Source organism: Corvus kubaryi, unplaced genomic scaffold, assembly GCF_017639235.1.
Source record: "Corvus kubaryi isolate FWS band 111438036 unplaced genomic scaffold, C.kubaryi_AGA036_p1.0 37334, whole genome shotgun sequence".
Taxonomy (NCBI): domain Eukaryota; kingdom Metazoa; phylum Chordata; class Aves; order Passeriformes; family Corvidae; genus Corvus; species Corvus kubaryi.
Window position 1 is genome coordinate 6,803,854 of NW_024581108.1, and position 24,557 is coordinate 6,828,410.

General features: G+C 36.7%; 1 long non-coding RNA gene across 2 annotated transcripts in view; it reads right to left on the reverse strand.

Moving 5' to 3' along the window:
* Positions 1-9,575, reverse strand: part of LOC121665598 — a 76,946-nt gene extending 67,371 nt beyond the window's left edge. Inside the window, exons 1-4 of one of the 2 annotated variants that reach the window (XR_006016422.1) lie at positions 8,920-9,575; positions 7,786-7,953; positions 6,732-6,872; positions 4,059-4,143 (exon numbers count right to left, since the gene is read on the reverse strand). This is a non-coding gene — a long non-coding RNA (uncharacterized LOC121665598). The remainder of the gene's footprint in view (positions 1-4,058; positions 4,144-6,731; positions 6,873-7,785; positions 7,954-8,919) is intronic. The other variant, XR_006016423.1, reaches the window with a different exon arrangement.
* Between the last annotated feature and the right edge of the window lie 14,982 nt (positions 9,576-24,557).

Below are 24,557 nucleotides of genomic sequence, written 5' to 3' on the forward strand. Positions count from 1 at the left end.
ATCAGCAGGATGCTGATGCAAGTGCCTATGTTTATTAATGGCAGTCAGCCCCAGAAAAGCACAGGATGAACTTTCTTCCTAACAATGCCCCTCCCCAGTATTCTTAGGGTTTGGATGTGTACACTGATATGTACACTACTTTCTCAGTTTGAGGGTGACCTCTCTTGTTCCCACACCAAACTCCAATTCTCTATATATTTAAAGAAGAGGGACAGGCTGAGCCTCTAGCAACAAACACATGACTAAAAATTATTTGGAGGTTTTATGGTTCAAGTGTAATATAAAAACATCCTAGATTTGGACTTACTTTACAGAATAGGCAAGAATCTTACAAATATACACGACCACATGGACATTGGTGAAGTTCTTCTACTATGTTATCTTAGAATCTGCCACTTTGAATGGGTATAAAATTCATTATTTTTTAAAATGCTGAGTATACACTTTCATCCAGTATATAATTTAATTATCATATCTGGTATGAAAATATCTAGGTAGTTGCAGAATAAGCAAAGCGTAATATGAAACCTGAATTAAAGTAAAACTCTCTTGTAGAGTAATACATATCTTTTCTTTTTAATATGATGGGGGGAAAAAAAAGGGGTTGACATGATGGTGTTTTAAAATCAGAAACATCAACACTGCATTATAAATGATTTTATCTCTCTTTGTACTTTGTATTCAAGTAGTCTTGTGATTTCTCATCTCCAGGCATCCTAAGTATGCTTGAGAACCAGAATAAATGTAAACTCAGAAGCCTTCTTGAACCTTAAGATGAAGGAAATTCCATTAAATTCCTCATGACATTCTCTATTGTCATTTCAGCACATTTATGATAAGAATATGGAACTGCCTGCTTTCAATGACTCTTCAACCTGCTATCTACTGGCTTGCCTATCTCTTTAATAGTTCTTTGGATTGCAGAGGATAATACTGACAGTTTCTGAAATGAAACTATCTCAGATTTTAAAAAATATCCTCAGACATTAATTTTAAATATGAAGTAGAACTATCTGTGTTTAGCTTAAAATTGATTAATGGGACTGGATTTAATGTGCTAATTTATCACATTACAGTGATTTTATAAGCTGTGAATCTTCTTTTCAGAACACCTTGTTTCTAGTTCTTCATAAAAACATTCCCTCTTTCATTTATCTGGATGTGAACACGATGTGATGATAAATTACACACCACAAGTTCCCACATACCATCACACTCCTCACCTTCTAATACAGAAAGCTCTCTTAGAATTAAATTATCAGAAAGACATGTTAATGTGTTAATGTAAAAGGCAGGAACTTAGTTTTATGGGATTATACTGAGCAGTATAATGAACCAGAGAATCCCAGGTATTTTGAGTATGCATTTCATACTCAGCAAGATAACCAAAAAATTTTCAAAAAAGGAAGTCTACTGTTTATTATTTAGGGTAAATGTTTTAAAGCACTTACTTGATTTTGGGTCACAAACCCCTAATAAAAACCAGTATGGTTTAACATTATTTCAAAGGTAATTATGAACTAAGGGATACAGACAAGCATCCCATCATAAATACCTAACTGTCCCTGTTTTCTACCTGTAAATATTTTCTCTCCAAGTGGAACAGAAGAGGGAAAAAGAGCAGTATGTCAGTTATATCTCAAAAATGTCACCCTACCTCGACATAACTGAATTATCTAAAATAAAAGAATATAACTTGAAAACTCAGAAATATATGATATTAAAAGAGAAAAGTAAATTAATGCCTGCAATGAATTCCACATGATCTAGATGTGTGCAAAGGATCAGGATATATGACATGATACTGATACCACATCATATCACACACACTGTGGTCTAAGAAGCCAGCACAGGTATTAGTCCTTTGAACTTATTCCTAACACAATTTTGTTTAGACCAAAGTAAAAATAACTCTTGAAGTCACAGAAATATCACAGCTAAAGGTTATGCAAGTAACATGGAAGAATTATAGTTTAAAATTTAAAATAACTCAGTCAACCTGATTAGACTATGCTTTACCATGTCATCAAACCCAGAGCATCTAACATATATTTTTGATTTAAAAATGCCGTCTCTAACCATTTGACACTGATATTTCATAAGGCTTCTTGGCTGCCAACAATCACATGCATCTGTTATGCTGGCAGCGTGCTCAATCACAAGGTGTGTTGGATCTCTTCATTTTAGGCACCATTGCCAGAGAAATACAAAACCCTTTGAACTGAGTGCAAATGCATTCAGAAAGTACCAGCTAAAGGCTTTTTGGATGGGGCAACAAACTTTGGGCAGAAAATAAAGTACAGAGGAAAGAAAGGAACAGATCTAAAGAATGTAGTAGCTCTAACACCAGTCCTACCTTTACTTGAAGAAGTGAACAAACATCGAAAAGAGTCATTACTAACCAACAATCATGCTAAATGATACTTCCCATGAGACACATATTGGAAATAGCACTCTCTCCTCTTTCTTCCACAGAGCTTAAAGACCACTTTCTGATTTCTCTCTCATACATGTGCATATAAAGCTATACATACATAAAAATACACATGCATTTCCTAAACATATACATATGTATAGCAAATACAAATATTATATACACACAGTAACAAAGACATGCATGTTATATATACACATATATATATATGTATATACACATACGTAATTTTTACTGACAAGCTCTCTGTGGTTCATTACAGCTACTAAGGAGCAAAATCTACTGTGCTGTGAAGTCTTTTTGTTTTTTCCCTGGGGGAGGAGGTAGTCACTCAATGCTTCTGCATAGCAAACACATTTTCCTGCACAGTTACAAGGGAGAAAAGCCACAAGAGAGTGTGGCTAATTCATTAAGACAAGTTCTGTATGTTCTAGAAAACCACTGCAGCTCCAAACTTGCTTCCCTTTAGAAGGAGAACTAGGAAAATGTCTTCACTTGGGCAAGAGTTTTTCCAGCCATCATTTTCCTGCTACCAACCAGTATATTGGTTCAGAAATATTTAAGCATGGAAATCTCACTGGAATTTGTGGGGTTTTTTTCTCTGCACCTATCAAGAGAGATTTAAAATAATTTATCAGCTATAAAATGTGGTATCAGCATGCCAAATAATTTTCAGATTATTTCCATCTATTCCACTAAACAAACTCAGCTTTGTTACTCCTCAAGGCCTCAGTAAAACAGTCTAAGAGACAATTTTGAAAAAAAATCCTAAATTTTAATTTCCTTGTAATTTATTCCTCCACACAGTCAGCACACCTCCCCCCCCCGCCAAAAAAAAAAAAAAAAGACTAAATTCATAGGAAAAATGCTCCATATTTTCCCAATCACTTATAGATAGTCGGGTTTTGCTTCTCTAGAGAAGTGGTGTCTGTGCCCTTCAGGAGAGCAAAGGAGCAGTGTTGGAACCCCTGCACTCAGCTCAGGAAGCACTTTGCATTACCAGCTGTCGCCAAGGGCTGAGCCCTGTGGGAAGAATCCCGTTCTGCCTGCAGCAACTCTCTCTCAGCTGTTTGGCCAGGGGCTGCATCAAGAAGCATCCTCATGCCAGCAACATTACAGTCTCCAGCGAGAACTGATCCAATTTGGCAAAAATGGGCTTTATCTCTTTGCTGACTGTGACCAGGAGAGATGAGGTCCCTACACAGTCAATGCCTAAAGTGGCACACCACAGTTCATAACTGCAAATACAGCACCAGTGGGATGTTCAGGTACAAGCTTGTCAAGGATTAGGAGCTTTCTTAGCAATCAAAAGTGCTTCATGATACCAGCTACAGAAATTGTTGGAGGAATCTACAATATGTAGCACTAGATGTCAAAAAATGACAGTAAAATGTGAGAATATTGATCAAACCAGAAGAAAAATAAAAGTCTGCAGTAGAATGGAATACTTTAGCTAAAGTAGTGAAACAGTAATATATATTTCATTTTTAGTACTATTTTTGTAACAGCAATTCTCTGAGGTTTCAATCAATTACTGATATTTTGTAATTTCTACGTGTTTGGGGAATGTGCCACAGAATCTTCACTCAAGAAGCCCAGTGTATGAAAGCCTCAGTTTACTCACCACGGAGCAGTTCTTCATCTCTAATTCTGCTGGCTTGTAGATCTCTGCCTTTGTGAACTTCAAATTATATGGTTCTCTTCTTGGTCTGGAGGGAGACAAAACAGTTCACCTCTTGTAAATACATTCATGAATTTTGAACACAAAAATACATAGACAGCCTGCAATTATTTTAAGAAACAATACAGCATATCAAAATTAAGTCCAGAACATGACTCCATCACTTTGATGACTGAAGCAATGTTTTCCAGCAATAAGACTGTTTTACAAATGTTGTACAGTAATGCCAGTGTCAGTGATGTCAGTGTCTGGCTGTTCAGTAAGACTCTGCAAGTCAGAAAAAATTAACTATGTTTTTCCGCAGTGTGACAGTGAGCAATGAGGACTGACAGTAACTGAGTGACATCCAGTTTCCTCAGACTTTAGACCTTTCACCTGTCATATGCAGGGACACCGAGTTCTTTTTTCTTTTTGTATTTTATCCTCTTAAAAATTGCTTATCTTCCCTAAATATAAAAGGCTAGTCTTCCACAAAGATTTATTTAAATTTCATTTTCAAGTTCAATTCACTTATCAGATTCCTATAATACTGGAAAATGCTAATTATTAGACAAATCCATAAAATAATATAATTTCTAAACTGAGATTTTTATTTTTTTATTTTAAGCTGCTTTCACTTGTGGGAGATGAGACTATATCTGAATCACAGATTGGCAGTTATATACATAGAATTGGATGTGGAAAAACTGATAGAGTTGTACAAGTCCCAGTTTCAGTTTTAAGAAGGATGATGCCTTTAGCTTGAGATCTTAAAACAGTCAACATTACAGTACAGGTTAAAAGTATCATAACCTGCACTAGTATATTTTCAAGGCTTACATCACAGAAATAGAAAAGAAAGTAGCCTTTTAAGTCAGTCAGGGCATTACATCCCACAATTAATTACTTTTCTTCTTTGTTATTACATGAACAGATCATTGAGAAGTAAAAATCTCTCTTCTTCCCAATTTCCATTTTTTCCTTCCAGTAGATCTTTCCAAAGTTTCCTGTAGTTTTATCAAACACATGGAGTCACACCCATCCCTAGTGATACTTGTGGAGCTGATATAGTTCTGGTTCTGAGAGAACACCATCATTTCATATTGAAAAAAATCAATCAGGGAACTATTTCTCCCAGAGCTTTTCATATTATTCCTGCCATACCTCAGGCAAATTACATTCTTTGCTAAAGTAACTCATAGAATAATTTTCCCAGAAAGCAATCAATAAAAGCACCCCTCATGCCCTTCCATCTCTCTCTGCTTTCCTGAGAAATAAAGCCACCAGCTGCGCTGGCACATTTGATAGATGATTTAAGTGAATTTTTCTGGACATATTCCCTCTCTCTTAAGCATATAAGTTGCAAAACTGTTATTCTGTAGATCCTATATATCATTGAAATAGGTTCAACCTTTCAGTAATCCTGGAAAAACAGCAACTGACTTCAATCCTGAATGAAAGCAAACCAGCCCAGCTGGAAACCTGAAAATGTATGACAAAGTCACACTGAATGCTCAAAATGAGAAAAGAATTTTCACCAAATTTTCAGCAGTATTTTCTCTAAATGAATAATAAGAATTGCATTATTGCTACACAACAAATACAGAAGCGACAAATCCTCTTCAAGATTTAGGAGATTACATACATTTCTCTTATTTAGTTTACTAATGGTAGTATGTATTTTTAAAATATCCTACATTCACATTAAATTATAAACCTAGCAATTATTTAAAATTAGGCATAGATACATTTTCTTAGCAGTATGTGAAATTATATAACTGATCTATTTCTAATCCTAAGTAGTGATAAAGGTTTGTAATGACAAGTAGTATTTTATCACTGGTTATGATTAATGTACATTTTTGTTCTAAAGCAAGGATATATTTAAACTTTTCCTACTCCTTAGCGCAAAATTGCAACGATCTTAATTTAACTTAGAAGTAAAACAAGAGCTAATTCAACTACAGGAAAAGCTAGTTTAGTTATGTAAGCCTTGGGATGAAACTTCACCTCAAATGAAACACTTGAAATGAAAATCAGCCCCTTATACTTGCCTTTTTACTGGGCCTAGAAGTAATACAGTTGCAGCTCATCCACTCAATCACTTCTGATTTCCAGAGCTTTTTTTCCAGAGGGATGTTTAAATGAGATACCTAAATGTATTTTATGCCAAACAGTCCAACAGAACTGACTTTGGGTCTTATACCTAAGAATAATCTCAAAAATCATTTCATCTGTCATGTGAAGAACCCAGAACAAAATGAGCTGTCACAAAGCATTGTGTCACATCACCATACACATGCACACACACATTTTCACAAGATATATTGCAGCTGTTCACTTTCCCTCCTACAGGGACACAGTCTAAGGTGGCAGCTTTCCCTGGGGAATATGCTATCATTAGATTTCCCATGTGGGCCTTTTCCATGAGAGAGACTTTTCCTGTATCACAGATTAAATCATGCTAATTTCAAACTGGAGGCAGTCACATCAAACTGATTTTTAGAAGCTGAAGAGAGGAAAGAGATGTTTGGTGCATGGTGTGAGAGGAGGCAGCAATGAAATACACATTCTCAAAATCGTCCTTGCTGTATTCTGTATTTCAGAAGCCCTTGAGATTTGCATTGCTCTATTTACCTCATTGAACATTTCAGCTCTAGTAATTCCCACTCTCATATGCACTGTCACATCACTGGTAGCACTGGATTTCTGTGTTGTAAGCAGGATTGTGGCTCCTTTTTGAAGTTACCCAGTAATTTCTTCAAACAGAACCGAGATCTGTTCCAGAAAAAAAGCATAAATATTACAAATAATAATAAAATATCTCTGACAATAGGAAGAATCATCTTAAGAGTCCCACTTCACTTATGGAAAAATGAAAAGGTCATCAGATGTCAGAAGACTGTGTCTGAACAAAGTGTCCTTCTGTCCAAGGAGCTGAGTTCCCAGATGTAACAGCACTTACTGTTCAAATGCTGAAGACATGAGTTCTCTAATGAGTAAGTCACCACATTATAATAGAAGTTACACCAGAAGAAGCTTTGCTTTTTCAAGAAGTCTCCTCAGTTTAGTCCAGCTGGCAGAGATGCTGCCATTTATTTTAAACTCAACCAAAACAGCAATTTTACATTTCCAATACATTTTAATTTTCCAATATGTTTCAAAATTCTGAATACAAACCTCATTATTGCCTGATAGAATCAATTAAAATAAAGCACAGGTTTGTAACAGCTGATTACTAGACATTAGGATTCCTGGCACCTTGGAAAAAAACACTAATTCTTACTATGCAATAGCAACTCAAAGTGACACACCATTGATCACTAGTCTGTAGAATTGAACTAACAAGACGCCGAAAAGCTTAAAAATTGATTTTTGTAAAAATTGGAGGCGACTGTGTTTTAGTTTAGTTACAGTTTACTCCACATGGTCCAAATTGTTACAGTTGACAAAACACATCTGTTCCGCAGAATTCCTCAACAAGAATTCTTCCTCTTCCATATTCTTTTGAATATTTTTTATTATTCCTCAGAAAATTCAATTTTAATTAAGGCAGAAGCATTTAGAGTTTCTAGTTCAGGTATTATGCGCTGCTTTCAAAAGCCTTACTTGCATATGCTAAGTGGAGTGCTAATAATAGACCAGTACAATGCAAAGTTTGTTTCAAACTCCAAACTTTCTGAGAAATTACCTTCTGGCAGTCTTGAGGAGAGCGATTAATGTCAATTCAGTATCGCTTTTGATTTCCTTAGAACAGATTTAGCAGTAGAACTCAATGAAGCGAGGTGCAAGGGAAGATATCCTCAATATAAGCCTTCCAGACTTTTATGTTTAGATCAAAGGGTATTGATTTACAGTTCTGAGGATGAAAACAGTGGTGAAAAAACCCAAGCAGCTTTAAGTAAAGTGCTGAGATCAGTGACAGATCTGATTTTAGCTGTAAGTTCCATCAAATAAAAACCAGGCCAATGGCTTGTCAGAAACATGCTTTCCTTTCCCCACCCTACTTGTAACACTTGTAACTATGCAAATGCAAAAAAAGTAAAAGAAAGCTATGAAGAGGAAAAAAAAAACAAAAACAAAAACCAAACCGCTTATATGTCCCAGCTCAATCACAGAATGAATCCAAGTGAGAAGCTGGAGGACCACATGAAAAACAGCAGTAAAAATGAGTGCAGGAGAAAGATGTCCATTGTACAATATAGTGGGCTCTTACTCAAATCTAAACACAAACCCTTTGCTGCCTCAGCAAGGAGAGGAACAGACACCCTTCCTTTTAAAGATGCAGTCCACAGCCAGGGGTCATCCAATACTAAAAGTTCTGCAGATCACATCTATGCTTGCTTTTGTTTCAGGATGAGTAGTTATTTTTAAATCTTTTAGCCATTTTTAATGTTAGCATTCATAAGGGCCATTTTAACATAAGAGAGAGGAAAAGCTTTTTAAAGTGGATCTTTTTGAATGGTAACTATCACTTTTAATATTTGTATGGGTACAAAGTCCTACTTTTTGTTAGTCAGCTGATTTTCCAATTTTCCTTTTTAAACTTCATTAAGGCAGCAACAAAATTCATAATCCTAAATAAATTAATACTAAACAAGAAGAAAACATAGGATACCACAAGTTTTACAAAGAGTTTCCATATGCTCAACCAGAATTCCAAAAGGAATGAAATAAGCTTGAACTCTAAGATTCCTGATGGAAAATACCAGGAGGAAATTAAGCGCATCTTTCATGAGGTTAGTTCACTTTTCTCTCTGAGAAAAAGCAGAGGAAAGAGCTCAGAAGCTACCAGTTCCTCGTAGTAACACGATTCATGACATACCAGTTCCCTTGCTGTGTCTCAGTGTTTTCAGCAGCATCAGTCCTAGTATTCCTCTTAAAAAAAAGAAGCAACAAACAGTGCAGCATCTGTAAAGTTTGCCCTGGGAAGTGGCAGAAGAAGGTGGAAAGTGTAATGCAGAACAGCACAGGGGAGAAGGTGACTGTTGAACAGCCCTGCAATACAGCTTTGTTTTCAGAAATGGCACTACGACAATAAATACAAATTCATTTAATTCACTGCACTCAGTGCAATCCCTAAACCCAGATGTCAAATTCTGCTCCACAGAAGAAAGAAGAACTTCAGCAGAACAGTGTATTTCTTCACAAAGCTAATACCAAATGGATGTGGGGAGTACATATGACTTAACTCTGGAATTCTTGGATGACAGTATTTCAGCTGGATGATCATACAGTAGAATAGTTTTTCCTATTCCTCCTAAAGACAACAAGAAAAGCATTTCTTTCTTGTCATCACTGTGTCTGAAAAACAGCAGGTCTTTAATCAGGAAGTGGGTATGCTGATGTTATATGAACAGCAAGGCAATAAAAAAGATTAGTTTTCATTCACAGGAATGTTGTTTTTAGAAGTCATTGAAAGATAGTAAGAGTAATGACTAAGAGTAACAAATGGATTAATGTCTTTGTTCCTAATCAATTCATACAAACACACTTTCATTCCTTGAACTCTGTTTGTCAGTCAGCCTTTATGGAGAACCAGTTCATTGATAATTATAAATTTAACCTGACCAAGCACAGCTGGTAACACGGACATCACCAGTTTTTGTATCTTTTTACAAAAGGTTCTTTTTTTCTCAGTGGCATGGCTTCTTCAGCTTAAAAGAAAGAAGCAGCAGCCACGGAGATACTCTCTTGAGCAAACCTCTTATCAAGTACTTTATTGAACCTAATAGAAATAATAATGCATAATTTCTCAGACTACAATGGCCCACACAGTTTAAACCTCAGAGTACATGAAGGCATCTCGATAGCTATCTGAGATGCACTATTGTCATAGAGAGATCAAAAACTGCTCTACAGAGATAACATGGGCAGAGGCAGGATATCTGAATTCCTCCTTAAAACCCAGAGCAGCAGAGCTGCTTTAGTCTCTTAGATCAATGCCAGAGTTGCTGCATCACATCACAGGGCCCGTATGGTGTCCCCAGACAGCTCTGCTGGCACTACGTTATTTTCCTTCATATAAAAGCAGTCCTCATCAAGCCATAGTGTCTCTTGCCCCCCATACATCCAGGGAGCATAAAGACTTGTGACCAACCTTCCATCTCAAGGCAAAATCACTCTGTGCACCTATCCTGGTGTCGTGGTGAGCCGTGACCAGCCAAATCAAGAGGACCAAAAGGTCCATTGGTATGATGCTTCCACAGCTCAAAAGCCTTGAGCATTCAAAAGGCTGTGAAAAATCTATTTTTCCCTGCCTTACCATTGGCCACAGCCCTCCCCTCCCCTTATTTCTCATATGAGATTGTCTTTCCAGAGAGTTCTATGTATTTCGATAGTTAATTGGCCTCCTCCCCGCCTACCCCTTCTCCCATTTGCTGTAATTCCTTCTCCCCGCCTTGGTAAGACCCCCTGGCCGATGTTCCATTGGTTACTGTGTGTTTCCCACGCCCATATTGTGGCGGTGCAAGACCCCCTGCAAGCCACGTTTCTTCAGCTTTCTCCGTGGATTTTTCCTCTCCAGTAAAGCTTCTCCCCCCAGAAAGAAGTCCCTCCGCTTCTCTCCTGCCTCCTTCACACGCCCTCACCATCATCGGGGGCGAGGCGGACCCGAGCGGCCGCGCTCGGAGCAGGCAGAGGATTGCCCGGTGCCCGGGACACCGTGCTGGCCGGACAGCACTGCGGCATCCCGGGATAGGAGATAAACAAATATGGAGAGCAGTCTAAAGGAAAAAAGCTATCATAGAAAATACGTTAAATGCACCGTAAGATCCAAGCGTTTAAAGTTATGTGGTTCTCTATCCTATTTGAAACATTTTAGGAAATGAAAAAGAAAACATGATAGGTCATGGATAGGGCTCAAAAGCCTTCAATTCAGTCCCTCTCCTGTCACTGAATTTCCCTCAGCTTCTTGTTTGATTCAGAATGAATGCATCAGCTTAAACTGGGACTGTTTACACATACGCTAGCAAAGGCATATAAAGTAAGAGCAATGTACAGACAAAAGGGATATCAATGAACAAATCAATTTTCTCTCAAAATACTGCAGTGTCAGCAATGTCCAACAATATTTAATGCTTTGCTTTGTAAAAATGAATTACTACACTGTGTATTGCTAATATGTTTCACGTAATTACTTGAAGTTATCTGAACATCACTCTGCACAATAGACTTCAGAGTAAAGTAGAGCCCAGTCTGATTCATGTGCAGACATGGGGAATAGAACTAATCCCTTTTGGCAGGCAGTAGGGAGTGGACAGAAAAAGGAAAAAGTGGAATCAATAAAAACAGGACCTTTTCTGTTACAATCATAGTATCTTAGGTAAATTTTAAGCATTTTTTTTCAGGTATATGTTATTTTTCCTTATGTGGAAGATAATGGCCCTGGGTTATGAAAAAAAAAATTGTGTTAATCAAATAGATTGTTTTTCTAAGCACTTGTGTATTGGAAGTGATATAAAAAAGAGCAAAAAATACATAGAAAAGGGTCTTGTTTTGTCTTTATCCATTAATTCTAATAAATTTCACAGTAATTTTCGTAAATACAGTTACACTGACCAATTTTTTCATGGCACATTTTCCCTCTAGAAAAATCAGAAATAGAAATCTGAGGTGTTTCAGTAAATTCCCATGATTGTCCACAGCAGGAAGTGAGAAATGGGATTGATCAATGTTTTTAATCAGACCCTGTCATAGTGTATTGTTGCACTTGTTACAACAAATGTTAGGTAACTATGCTACTAAATGAGGCTTTGTCGCAATTTTATCATGTCAGCATTATAGATTAAATAACATAGATAGATAGATAACATCACAGACACATAAAATGATACTTGTGATACCAAGCACAATCTATTTCACCTCAGAAAACAACCACTGTCCAAAAAGGGACAACTGAAGAGAAACTTGCTTTGACGACTGAGGGATGAGTGAAGCTCAGAGAGGTGTGCAGCTGCTGAAAGTTAATATACTTTATATATTGCAGTTGTATTTCAAGAATAACCTAATTCTTAAATGCACTTATTTATTTCACGTACTTAGGTCAATAAGTAGGAAGTTTAAGCTCAGCATGATTAACAAGAAAAATGAACTAATAAAGTACAATCACAATCCACATTCTCTTACAAACAATAAATATAAAGCTGTTTTCTAGTTTATAATTTATACAAAGAAACACCAAAGATCGGAAGATTCTGCAGAAAATACTTTTTTGAAGACATACAGAATACTAATCATTCCATGGCAGGATGATAATAATAGCACCCATAAAATATTTAAATACACTCGTATCTATTGTAGAATTACACCCATGAATAGGATTGGCATTAAAGTGACAAAGGAAAAGGTAAAACAAAATAATACACACCAAGAATTTGAAATACTGTATTTTCCTAAAACTGCCACACTACGCAGATCACAATAAATAATTTGTTGTTTAAGCTACAAATCTAATGCCTAAATTACCTATAAACCATTAGCCTGAATAATCTCAGGGGAATGTAATTACATATACAAAGTCTTTCATCTCAATTATACTGCATATAAAAACAGTAAGTAGTGAATAACTTTCCATAAACAAAAATCTGCTACCATTAAACAGATCAAGATTTTTTATCACTACACATGGGGCAAAGAAATAATTACAAAATGAAGATTCTTCTCGTCTGGATTCAGCAGCACTCAGACTTTGAATGTTTAACTCAATGGGTCTTCACGGGAACCCCAGTGATGGAATCAGAAATGGATCTGAATGTCTCCATAAATCATAAACTGGTCTAGATGTCACTGAAGCAAATTGAAGTAGTTAAGAAACCAACATGTACTTGAGAAGAGGAACCAGCTGTCATCTGGCTTCAGGGCTACACAGGCACACAGCCACTTTCTCCTCACACAGCCCTTGTCCTTACTGACAAACCCATTCCTGATATTAACCACGTTACATCCCACAAGAGCTGTAAAGGAATATTGAGCCACCTTCCTTGCACAGATAATGAAAGTAACTTTTTTCCAGAAAAATCTCATACGTGCTGCAAAGTGAGAGTAAATAAAAATCAGAAGATCATTCCCTTATTAACGGCAAATCAACCTAGTTTTCTAAATAAATATTTTAGTACAAGCAGTGCCTAACTCCCTTACAGATAGAAACACTGAGGTCCTCTACATGAATGTATATTTTCTAGGAGGCTCAGTAAAACTTTGAAACAAGGAGTTAGCATTGCCTTTAAAAAAATATTTAACATGATATACTCTTCCTATTTTTACAGTAAAAAAGCCAAGAATCTTCACCTGCAGATGCTGTAATGCTTTTATTTGTATTAACATGCCCCTGGTGAAGCATAAAAATTTTTAGCCAATAATAAAGAAGGCTTATGTTAATGTTAACATATGAATGATGTTAATTAAACAGAGTACAAATGTGCTGCAAGACCTAGTTGCAAGAAAGGATAAGAGTAATCGACATAGTTTCTCTCCATTTCTACTTTTCCTTTGGAAAATAACCTCCCCATTTGCTAACCTGCTCTTCTATTTTATGGTTATGACACTTTTCATCCAGCAGCTTTGTTGTGCCTGAAACAAAATTCAATAGAAGACAAAAGGCAGTTATGATATACAAGTCTGCAATATGGATTTCCCTTAACTATAGCTACAGAAAGACAAGAGGTTGACATACAAAGGAAAGATTATGAAATACATTAAAAATTTTTTTTCTCTCCTAATCCCAAAATTATTTTCAGCCTTTTTATTACCTAGCATGCAAGTCTGACTTGATGGAAACTAATGATTCGTGATAAAGCAATGAAGCCCATTTTCAGACTTTGGAAAACTTTAGTGCCAGGTTCTGTTCCCTGAACTCTTTTAAAATCTTCTCTAGTTATATTCTCCCAGTAAAGCTGCACAGTTAGGCCACAATTTCACAAGGTACTGAAGTATGTGTTAAATGCATTTTTCGATCACTGCTTTATACCATACTCAATCACTCTGACTTCAGAGTGACTCACACTGGAATTTTACCACTTTTACTCACAATTAACTTTCTGAAAGCTTGACTGCATCTTAAGTTTTCCCTTATTCCTCCAGCATCATCTCAGGCTCTCCCTATTTGGTTTCCACACATCAAAGGGATTCTGAATGATAACTGAAGCTTTTGCTCACCAGATACCCAGTACTAAATTCTGCTTCAAAGACAGCCAAAAATACTGCATGCTCAGTAACAATAAAATAATAAAACATCTTTGTTTTCTCCTGTATCTGTTGTCTTATATGAGCACATAAACTATGAATGCTTTTTAAATTTCCAGAAGCATTTGAATACACTTGATTGCTGTTTCCCCAAAGTGTTTTCCTATTTCAGGAAATGTCAGACCTTTGGAAGAAAATTCAGTGAAACCCTAGAACTGGACAAAAATAAATTCAATTCTATTCATACATACATTACATTTTAGCAGTTCAACAGCATATTCTACATCTTATATTTATTAAATTATCATCAATTACCTTACTTTCCTTTTTACCTGCATTTTAATGTAGGATTTTTTTTCTCCCCATAACTACAGTTCCAGGCTCCAGCCTGCATTGTTTCAGGTAATGTTTTCTCTTTCACACGCTTTGAAAAAAAAAAAAAAAAAAACAAAACCAAAAACCACAAACCCTATTTCTAATGTCTGTACATTACAACCTCTAGGCAAGAGTATTCTCAAGTTGACATATAAAATTTCTTTGAGGTTTTTTTCAAGAGCTTTGAATGGTTTTTCTGTTACTGTAGCATTAAATCAGCTTTGTGGGAAAAAAAAAAGTTATTAGCTCAAACAAATAATATCTCTGTATGATCATTTGCTTCTAGCAATCATTTGTATTGTATCATGTAAGATTGAATTTTGGTACTATACAGAAAGATGTAATGATCAAGAAAAATCAATCTAAAAATTAAATAAAAGGTTTCAGTAGAGAAAAAAGTAACTGTGAAGGAAAGCAGTAAAAAAAGGGGATGCTTAGCACTTCACCTTTAAGAAAAAATGGCATCAGTGACAAAACCCCCACACTGTACTCTAGAAAAGTCATATTACCATTGCTGTGTAGAACAGAGAGAAGCCCACAAAGAGCACTCAAACTGTAAGAGAACACTCTTTCTCTACAAGGTATCATTTACTTACCTGGCCCAAGAGAAGATGCAGGTCTGAATTCTGCACTTATTTCAGAAAGGCAGAATTCATATTTCATTATACTTTCCTATTAACTTGGTTTCTATACCTTATCACATATTAATCACTGCAAGATTAAAGTCAAGTTATCACTACAGTATCAGCTATAAGTAACTAAACAATGAGAAGCCTATCATATGTAATACAGGAGAAACCCTTTTTAATTTACTATTGTCTCCTTGTAGAATGCTTGTATTTTCAGAATTTATTTTAATGAGAAGTTCTTTGAAATAATAGTTTAAAAAGCAATTTTTATTAATTAATATTGTATTTTAAAATGAAGTTCTAGGAAATTAAGGACAGAAGCTATAAAAGGTTCAGACTTCAATGAAAAACTCATCCCTACATAATTCTGATTTCCTAAATACAGCTCTATTTGAATTCATTCCATAACTAATTTGCAGGTCAGTCTACCTGTTTCCTGTCACTTTAAAGGTCCACAACTTCACAGCATACAGGAATGAGCCTTTGTTATCTGGTGAACTAATTAGCTATAATTAGTACATTTCCACACTCTACACTCCCGGAATTTAAAAAACAATCCTTGTAGTCCTTTTGTGTAACACAATATTTTCCAAAGAGCAGATGTACTAGTTTGAAAACAAACCAGTGGGAGGCACTAAGTCAGAATAACAATTTAATGGAAATTAAAGAAAAGGGGAAAAAAAAGGTAAAAGAAAACACTGTCAAACTGACAGAGTCAAGGTACAACCTGACACCCTGTTAGGCAGGGTGGTGGTAGCAGTCTGGTAGAATGGTGGCTGCAGTCCTCTGAAGCGGTGATCCTGTAGTAAAACAGTCTGCTCTTCCTCAGGAAGTCCAATGGTGGCTGTGTAGCTCCTGTCCTCTGGAAATCCAGTGGGAAGCCGGTGTCTCTGGTGTTCAGCCTCAGATTATATCCACGATGGGATGCTTGGTTCCTCCCTCTGGGCGGAGCATCTCACAATGGGGTAACGAGTCATGAGGCCAAGTGTTGATTAGGCTCATTAACAGGAGAATAGTCCGGAGGGAGTTATCTCTGAGTCAGGTGGCAGGACAATGATGGGCAATTAACAGAAAGATAGTCTGGGGGGAGGAGGCAAGGAAACACTGCCCCACCTGGTTTCAACGGCTCCTGAGGATGGTAATAGAATACACTGCAACCCAGGACAGCAGAGAAGAGGCACAAGAAGATAATTTCAGTTTTGAAGATACTTCTGCAATTTTTGTGACATTTAGTTAAGAGCTGTTTATACATGTGTACATATATATGGAATATAATATAAATAACACTAAAGCAACATGGTTGGTGGGTTTTTTCCTCGAGGGCTCATTCTAGTCACTTGCATTTCTTAAGATGCTACTATTTTTCAGTATTTAGCAGAGGTGGTGACTATATATTCTGAAAGGTAGATAACTGCCCCAGGTACTGGTGTTTCTGTCTCGGTTTTCCCTGAATATGCTTTCCATTGCTGGCACTTCCAGTAGAACTCTGCACCCACAACATTCCTGCTTGCCACTGTCCTGAGCTATTATAAAGATGGTGTTCTAAATTTGAGTATCAGCACCTGCATCCCCACATAAAGGAGAAACCTGGCTATCACTCTCATGAGCACATCAAAGCTGATCTCTTGCTCCCCCGCTACATCAGCACAGAACAGTAGGAAAGCCCTGAGAGAAACTTGGCAGTGGATACTGTCCCACTTGTCTAAGGTTCAGCTGGCAGAAAGAGCCACAGGCAGTGTAGGGAGCTCAGTGAATTTGTGATGACCATTTCACTTCGGTGCAGATATTTGAAAATTGCAGTAGCCGAAGATTTCTGATGTTTATTTCCATTAACTGTGTATGTGAAAAAACTCTCTGTGATGCTAAGCAAAGCCTCCCTCACCTTCTGAAGGCATCTGGAAGACAAAAGTTCCTACAACCTATTGGTTGTACAGTTGGTTGTAATTTTGTCCCCACCATGACACTGAATTTTAAGTTTCCTTGATCTATGTGTGTCTTTGGCCTACAAGCTTCAAGCACAAAAAAGTACAAGGGTTTTAACTGTCACACTGTTAAATGTATCCTATATATAAAAGCCATTTGCGTCCCATGCTTGGGAAAATAAGGAAGCCTAATACTTTTTTAGATCAGATGCCACTGATCAGGCAAATAGTAAAAGAAATTGCACACAAAATCTTACATGCCTGGGAAAAAACCAAGAGGATTGGACACTTAAAGGAATCTAGAAATACTAAAATAGATATGTCTCTATCTAGACACTGTATTACAACTTGTATCTAGGGATCTACTTATCACTGAAATAAAGCAACAATACTTCCCAAAACACTGATATAAGAACAAAATCAGTAAAGAGAAATATCCAGTAATTGCTACAGAATAATGCCATGGAAAAATCAACAAGGTAGTAATAGGTCCAGGAATATTTATGCATCTATGTGACCAGGTAAATGCCTACCAATACCTTTCAAAATATACATAACTATAAGTTAGACTTCTGTGAGCAATTTCTTTCTCTGGGGAATGATGACACTGACGAGGAAAAAAAAGCACGCAAATTTTCTATCAAATTATGGAAGAAAAAGAAAATTTAGAAAATAAAATATTTCAGGCTAAAAAATATTTTATTCAAAGTAAGTGCCTTTGTTCAAAATGTGACTTTTATTAATATTTTCCATTGTCACTCAACCTTCATTTTAGCTAAAGCTTTTCATACAATTTAAAAAAATCATACTAATGCATAAAAATGTTACAACTCAAAATTTTATCTGCTCCTACTGAAAACTCAGTAGATGTGAGTGAAAAAATGATTTTTTTAATTTTTCATTGTCATGTGGGATAACTCAAATACTCCCCCACCAAAACTGCATTCAGTTGACCGGCTTTACTGACTTCAAGGACCTTTGGCAAGAGTCTGGGTTGCTCCTGTGCACTGTGTGTCTTGCAGAGTGATACATATGTCCATAAATTTTGAAGTATTGCATAAACACCTATAAATTAAACCTCAGCATGACACTGTATCAGAAATTCAGTGTTTCCTCATTTGTAAACTGAGGTATTGTGTAGGCCTATTCCCTTGATGTCATTGAGATTTCTGTTGCACAAAGAATCACAACTCTAGTCATGTCTCCTCAGCTATGAAAATGAATGGCATTGATCTTGCAATTAGTTCTAAAATGACAAAGGACATGTAAGAAAACTTGGGTGTGGAAAATTGTGCTTAAGCTTCAGCAGTGCAAGTAAATTTAAATGCCTGATGTGCCCAGAGACAGCAGCTGAGCTGCAGGGTAGACACTGGCATGGCAAGGTCGTGCTGGTTTAGGTACAATTCAGTGAATACACGTGAACTTTAGCGTGCCCCTGTCATCTCACTCCTTGTGCATCCCTGGAGTATTGCTTTGTCCCAGTATTTGGGGAAGCTGACCTTAAAAGAAAGTGTGAGTTGAGGCTGTCACGTGGATTAGCCATAGGGGCAGAAATCCTTTTCTGACACATCTGAAAAAAAGCTCTTGCTGCTCCTGCACAACATTTCCTAATGAATGCAGGGCACAGCTCTCCTAGCAGATCACCAGTCTATCTTCACACTAACTTTGACCTCTTTATCAAATCCCCTCTTGTACTTCAGCATGCTCTGTCCCCCACACAGCCCCTCCCATTGCAACATCAAGTTCAATGACTGTCACGGTGTCTGCTTCTTCTTACCCCACCATCCCTCTGATCCTGAAGTCATGCTTAAAATCAAGTTGATGAGATTCTAATCACACTGATAACAAGAAAGGAGAAAGTTACAAAGTCATTCTTTTCATTAAAGGAGCAACAATTAACTACTTTTGCAAATACAAAGGTTTTTCTGTTTACAAAGGAAAAAGCAAAGTACAGTGGTACATTTTCATTTGTACACTTCTGTTCTACCAAGTCAGCCCATTTGAAGTCACCCAACTTGCCATCCCCTTTCCCATACATAATCAAACAAATTCTTGCTATAATAGTAAATATTGCAAAATAATTTATTCTCAGTTGGTAAATTATGAATTAAGATTCAGCCTAAGGCACATTTCTCATAGCAGAAATGCAGCCTCTGGAAAACAGGGCATTTATAATATCCAGATTCTCAGGTAGAACAACATAAATGATGATGCTATGGTAATTTCAAAAATAAATCTTTTTATTAATTGGATCTTAAAATTTCAAACTCAAGGAAGATGTATGAGTCATATACACATGCTCACAGTATTGAAACACTTCTTATCTGCCATCCTGCCATGCTTCTGACAAACTGCAGAGAGAAAATACTAACTTTCTTTAATCAGATTGAAATTACATAAAAGTAACCCCATGTTACCTGGCTCCTTCCTCCTATCACCATGGTGTATATTACCCTCCCACATTCTCAAGAGAACTGAACTTTCTGTGAAGATTAATGCTACACTCACTTCACTGCACATTAACGTAGAAGACATTATTACTTTGAGCTCCAGGAATTCCCACTGGCAAACAATATTAAATCCATGCATTGTCTCCAGGTATGCTGACATGTTGGCCTTAGACCTGCTGTAAATTCAGCTATGTCTGACACCAGGACTTCAGCCAGAACTTTGATTAAAGTATGCACTCACTTCAAAAAAAAAAAAAAAAAAAAAAAAAATTAAGCTTGGAAATACATTCCAATGCAAAACTACAATTGTTTTTTCCCCTGCCATAACATTGGTTTCTGTGGGAACACTAGAGAAGCTGCCTAATTTCACTTTGAAATAGTAATATTTCTGTAGAATTATAAGACCTTCATATTAATTATATTCTTTAATGTAATGTATTCATCGGTAAAGATGTGTTTTTCAGAGCACTAATATTCTTAGAGATTTACTTCTACTTTTTTAAGGGAAATATCCTTGAAACTGCTCTAAGGAAAAATTATGGGATAAGAAAAACATTTTGTTTATATATTCCCTATGTCTTCTTGCCCAAATAAATAAGGTAATGTTGAGAAATTTCAATGTTCTATGGTGTCACCATTCTCTAGAATTGAGTGTAGTCTGTGCAGAGACTTAACAGGTCCTCTCCATCTGCAGATTTACTTCAGTACTTACAAAAATTAACTTCCCTTTCAAGCCCTACAAGATTTTGGGTTAGGAAAGGAAAATAAGCACAAGTTAATAAGATCTGAAAACTGTACAGATGCTTTCCTTCTTGGATGCATCCCTAACTGGTATTGTAGTAATTACATACACAGATTAAAATCATATGTATCAATTTTGGGGCAGAAGTTAAGAGAACAATGGAGAAAGGAGCATGTTCATGAAGACTGCCCATAAATCTTTAAAATTCTTGGAAAGCAGGATCTTACTCAGCAGCCCATCACCCAGCAAAATGTCTGGCATGAAAAATCTGTCTCTCTGGAGTTGAAGGTACATTGATGGTATTAAATCCCACAGCTCTGCATATTCCCACCTTAACACCTGAAGTAGCAAAGCTAGCAATTATGAAACAAGCCAAGGAGAATCTACAATCTAAAGGTCCTTTTTAACTTTACATTTAATATCTGGAGCGAGAGCAAGACTTGAGGTATTTACTACTTCTGTATGGCTTTAATACGGGCAGCAACAATTTAATGGTAGTAATCTTCTCATCCCATATTATTGATTTCCAGTCTTAGAGTCGAGGTTCTTTTCCTGAGAATTCCCAAGGGAACAGAGGCAGGCAACATGCAAACAGAGGAAAAGGGATGAGATTGATCAAAGTGATGCAACTGAGCACAGGCACTTACCACATATATCAGGAGCAGCAACTTTTTTTTTTTTATTTATTTTATATTATTTTAAATATATATCATGAGGGCTTTACTTATCACAACCCCCCTCTTCAAAAATGTGCTTTTATCATACTTTTTATATGGTGAAACTCTTTCTGTTACAGGAAATAAAAGTTCTCTGTAGATAAAAAAGTTGCAGGTAAAGCAGCCCTTTGGGAAAAAATGTCCTGTCAGTCATATGCTTGTCATAGTCATGCCCTCCATCCTGAGAAGGTCTACTTCTTCCAAGTCATGCCAGCTTCAAGCTGCCTGTTTGATGGATGCACTCAACTTGGACTAAAGAAGTCTGATTTGTGAAAGCTGGGTTTGGATCCTAAAGGCTTCTCATAAGATTTTAGGATTCTAAACTAAATGTCAAATGAGAAGTGGGACTTCTTTTGATAATTTTCACATTTTAAGTCAACACAAATGTACTAAAAAACAGCACTATGGAGCAAAAAGCTACTTTTTAATTCTTGCTTCTCATAACAGCTTAGATTTTGCACCCAAAACATAACACAAGAATTCACACTATTTCCCTTGAAATATTTTTTTTTAGATTCTGTTCAACTTTAGAAAGGATGAACTTGAACTTATTCACTTTGTGTCATAACTCTGCACCATGAAATACCATGGTTTTCATTTATAGCCTTCTCCACTAGCTCAAAACTCTAATACTGCCAACATTTCCACAAAGCATCCAGCAGCAAAACATGGCCAGATTCAGAGATACCTGTCTCTCTCTCTCTGCATGTGATCCAGATATAAAAGCCTAGTGAACATGCATAGCCTAGACCCTGTGCACAGCTTAGGTGTGTTAACAGTAATGTCAGTGAAAATGGCACATAGAAGCAGTTTTACATTTAGAATGTATCTGAAACTGAAATTGCACCTTGAGCTGAAAAATCATTTTTCCATCATTAGACTCCAATTCAGAAAGATACTGAAAGATGAAGGTAATTTTCCATGTTAAAAACTCACTTTCAAATAGTTGGCTTTTCAAGTTACTAGACAAGATTGCATTCCTTAAAATGAGGCAATGAAACTATTTCTTGTGTCTCCACCTGTCAATATGACACTTATTTGGCTTTCTATAACAATCAACTGTTTACAGGCTGATTCTCTTACCTCAGTAGTAGCAAACAAAAACAACCATGAATACATATTTTCAAAATTAGACCAGCATCTTCTAAGTACTTTAAGGCTGCAGATTTGATTTTAAATGTTATTACTGAATTTCTTGGAATACTTATTTGTATAATTTTTCACAATTCATGTCTGTTGTGCAAGATTCTTCAGAAATTATTGGTATATAAAAGACCACTTTCTCCTTCTGTTTTTTATAAGGAAAATCCACTGTAAATCCACTTGTAGATCCAGGTTCCATAGATTAGATTCTAAAACTAATCTCATATTCTCTCCCTTGTTGATCTTTATGCATGATCATTTTTGCTTTGATGTTTAAATGGAAAGAAAAAAACCAAATGTGTAAGGTCTAGTGCAATTTACTAACTTTGATGCCTTTGTGAGTCAAAGGCAGTAATTTACTCAACACAGCCATGAGACTTAGGTGACTTCTTTCACCTGATGGAAGAAATCATGAAACTCTCTTCCTTTCTTCAAACCTACATGGGCCTGGGTGCTCATCGTGTGAGGAGGAAAGGTCTGAAAAATACTCTGTTTCTATTTTTTTCATTCTTACCCAACTTTTAAACACTTTTTATGCTGTCCTGATTATATTTTATCAGAGAACTGGACTCCTTGTGAAACAAATACAATGGATAACATGTTTCAGGCATAGCCCTGATGTTTCCTCCAAACTCTGCCATTTCCCAAAAAGTTATTGTACCAGATGGCTAAAATATAGCTACTCCCTTGTCTTTCTTGAATAACTTGCATATCAGAAACAATATTTTGTTAAGTAATGGCTTACATTCCTGGACAAGTCACAGTACTCAGCTAATGCTAATTGCATTTGCAGCTGATTGAGAGCGCCCCATGGCAGTTCTTTCAGATCAGCAGCCAGCCCCAACCTGTCACTCCAGAGCAACATTTGTGTGACTGTGCTCTAATTACTCATCCTCCCTGTTCATATGACCACGGGACTTTATGACTTGCTAATCTATGGAGCTCTGCCAGACACCAGATACTACATCTTCTGTTGCATTTAAGAACAATTTACAGTATTTCCAAAGAAACATTCTGCCAGTTCCCACTGTGGCTACAAATAGCTGCAACAGCTGGCCCCAGAAGATACATTCTTAATGTGCATCTTTTAATGGAAGAGGCTCAGACCTGAATCTCCATAGAAGCTACCCGGTTTAAGGCTCTACCTGGTACAAGGAGAATGCCTGAGAGAATGGCTTGCAGAACAAGAGGCTAAACTAGTCTTGGAGAATTTCTACAAAAGAGAGACAAAGCCCATTTTAATAAAGCAAGACTATCCCTATTCTCTGGATAAACAAACCCCACCTCTTCATGTCACTCACTATGTGAAGATTCTCCCTGGATTTTATTGCTCTTTCTGTCAGTTTCCTGTTGCATAGATGAACGCTGAATTTTCCTTAAAACCAACCCAATGTGGCTATTGATGTAAAAAAGAGCTAATGGTCTATTGTTTCAGGACAAAAGGGAGTGGCCCTCCCAATCTGTTGTTTTGTAGGGAGAGAGCACACACAGACTTTTAGCTGTCTGATCAAAGTGTACCTATTGATTAAATTACAATGGAAATAAAATGTCAGGTCTAGATTTTGGAACTACAGGAAAGTAAATGCCAGCTTATATGCATAGCCTCTTTATGTCTCAAAAATAGCTTTCTCCTTCATGAACAGTGCCATTGATTGATGCTATTCAGGCAAATGTCTAAGAACATTTTGTTCAGCAATTATTGTAGGCTTGAGCACACAGACTATAGAAGAAAAATCTATTTTAAGCCCAAAACTCAGTCTGCCCTTCACTGCAGGCAGGGCTGTGACTAACAAAGATGCTATGCTTATTATCTTTACCAGATGCGGAAGCTCAAAACAAACCATTGAGCTCGTTAAAGACACAAAGCATGGGATAGCATCCAACAGTCATAGCAACAAATTACTGGCTCCAGGCAAACTAGCTAACTACAAATTGAAGTGGGAAAAAGGAGTGAACGTAAGATATACAGTAATTATTCACAGCAAACACAAAAGTCAAACCAACAGCCAAATTCTTGATGGTCTTTGAGCTGTCAAGGAGGAATACACAAAATGCTATCATGTCTTGCTGCCTAATGGATGAAAAACTGATTATTATTAAAAATTAGACAAAAAAACATTCAATAAGAAAGTACTGCAGCCCGGGTCAAAACTTCATATAGGTATAAAACATATTTCTATAAAAGCACTTCCATGACAGTGATGCTATGTACCTCCTTCCCTCAAGCATGCCTGCTGCACTTCTGTGACTTTAGCAGAGTTCTAATTCTTCTGGCCAAAGAACAGTTTCCCTAAAGCCACATAA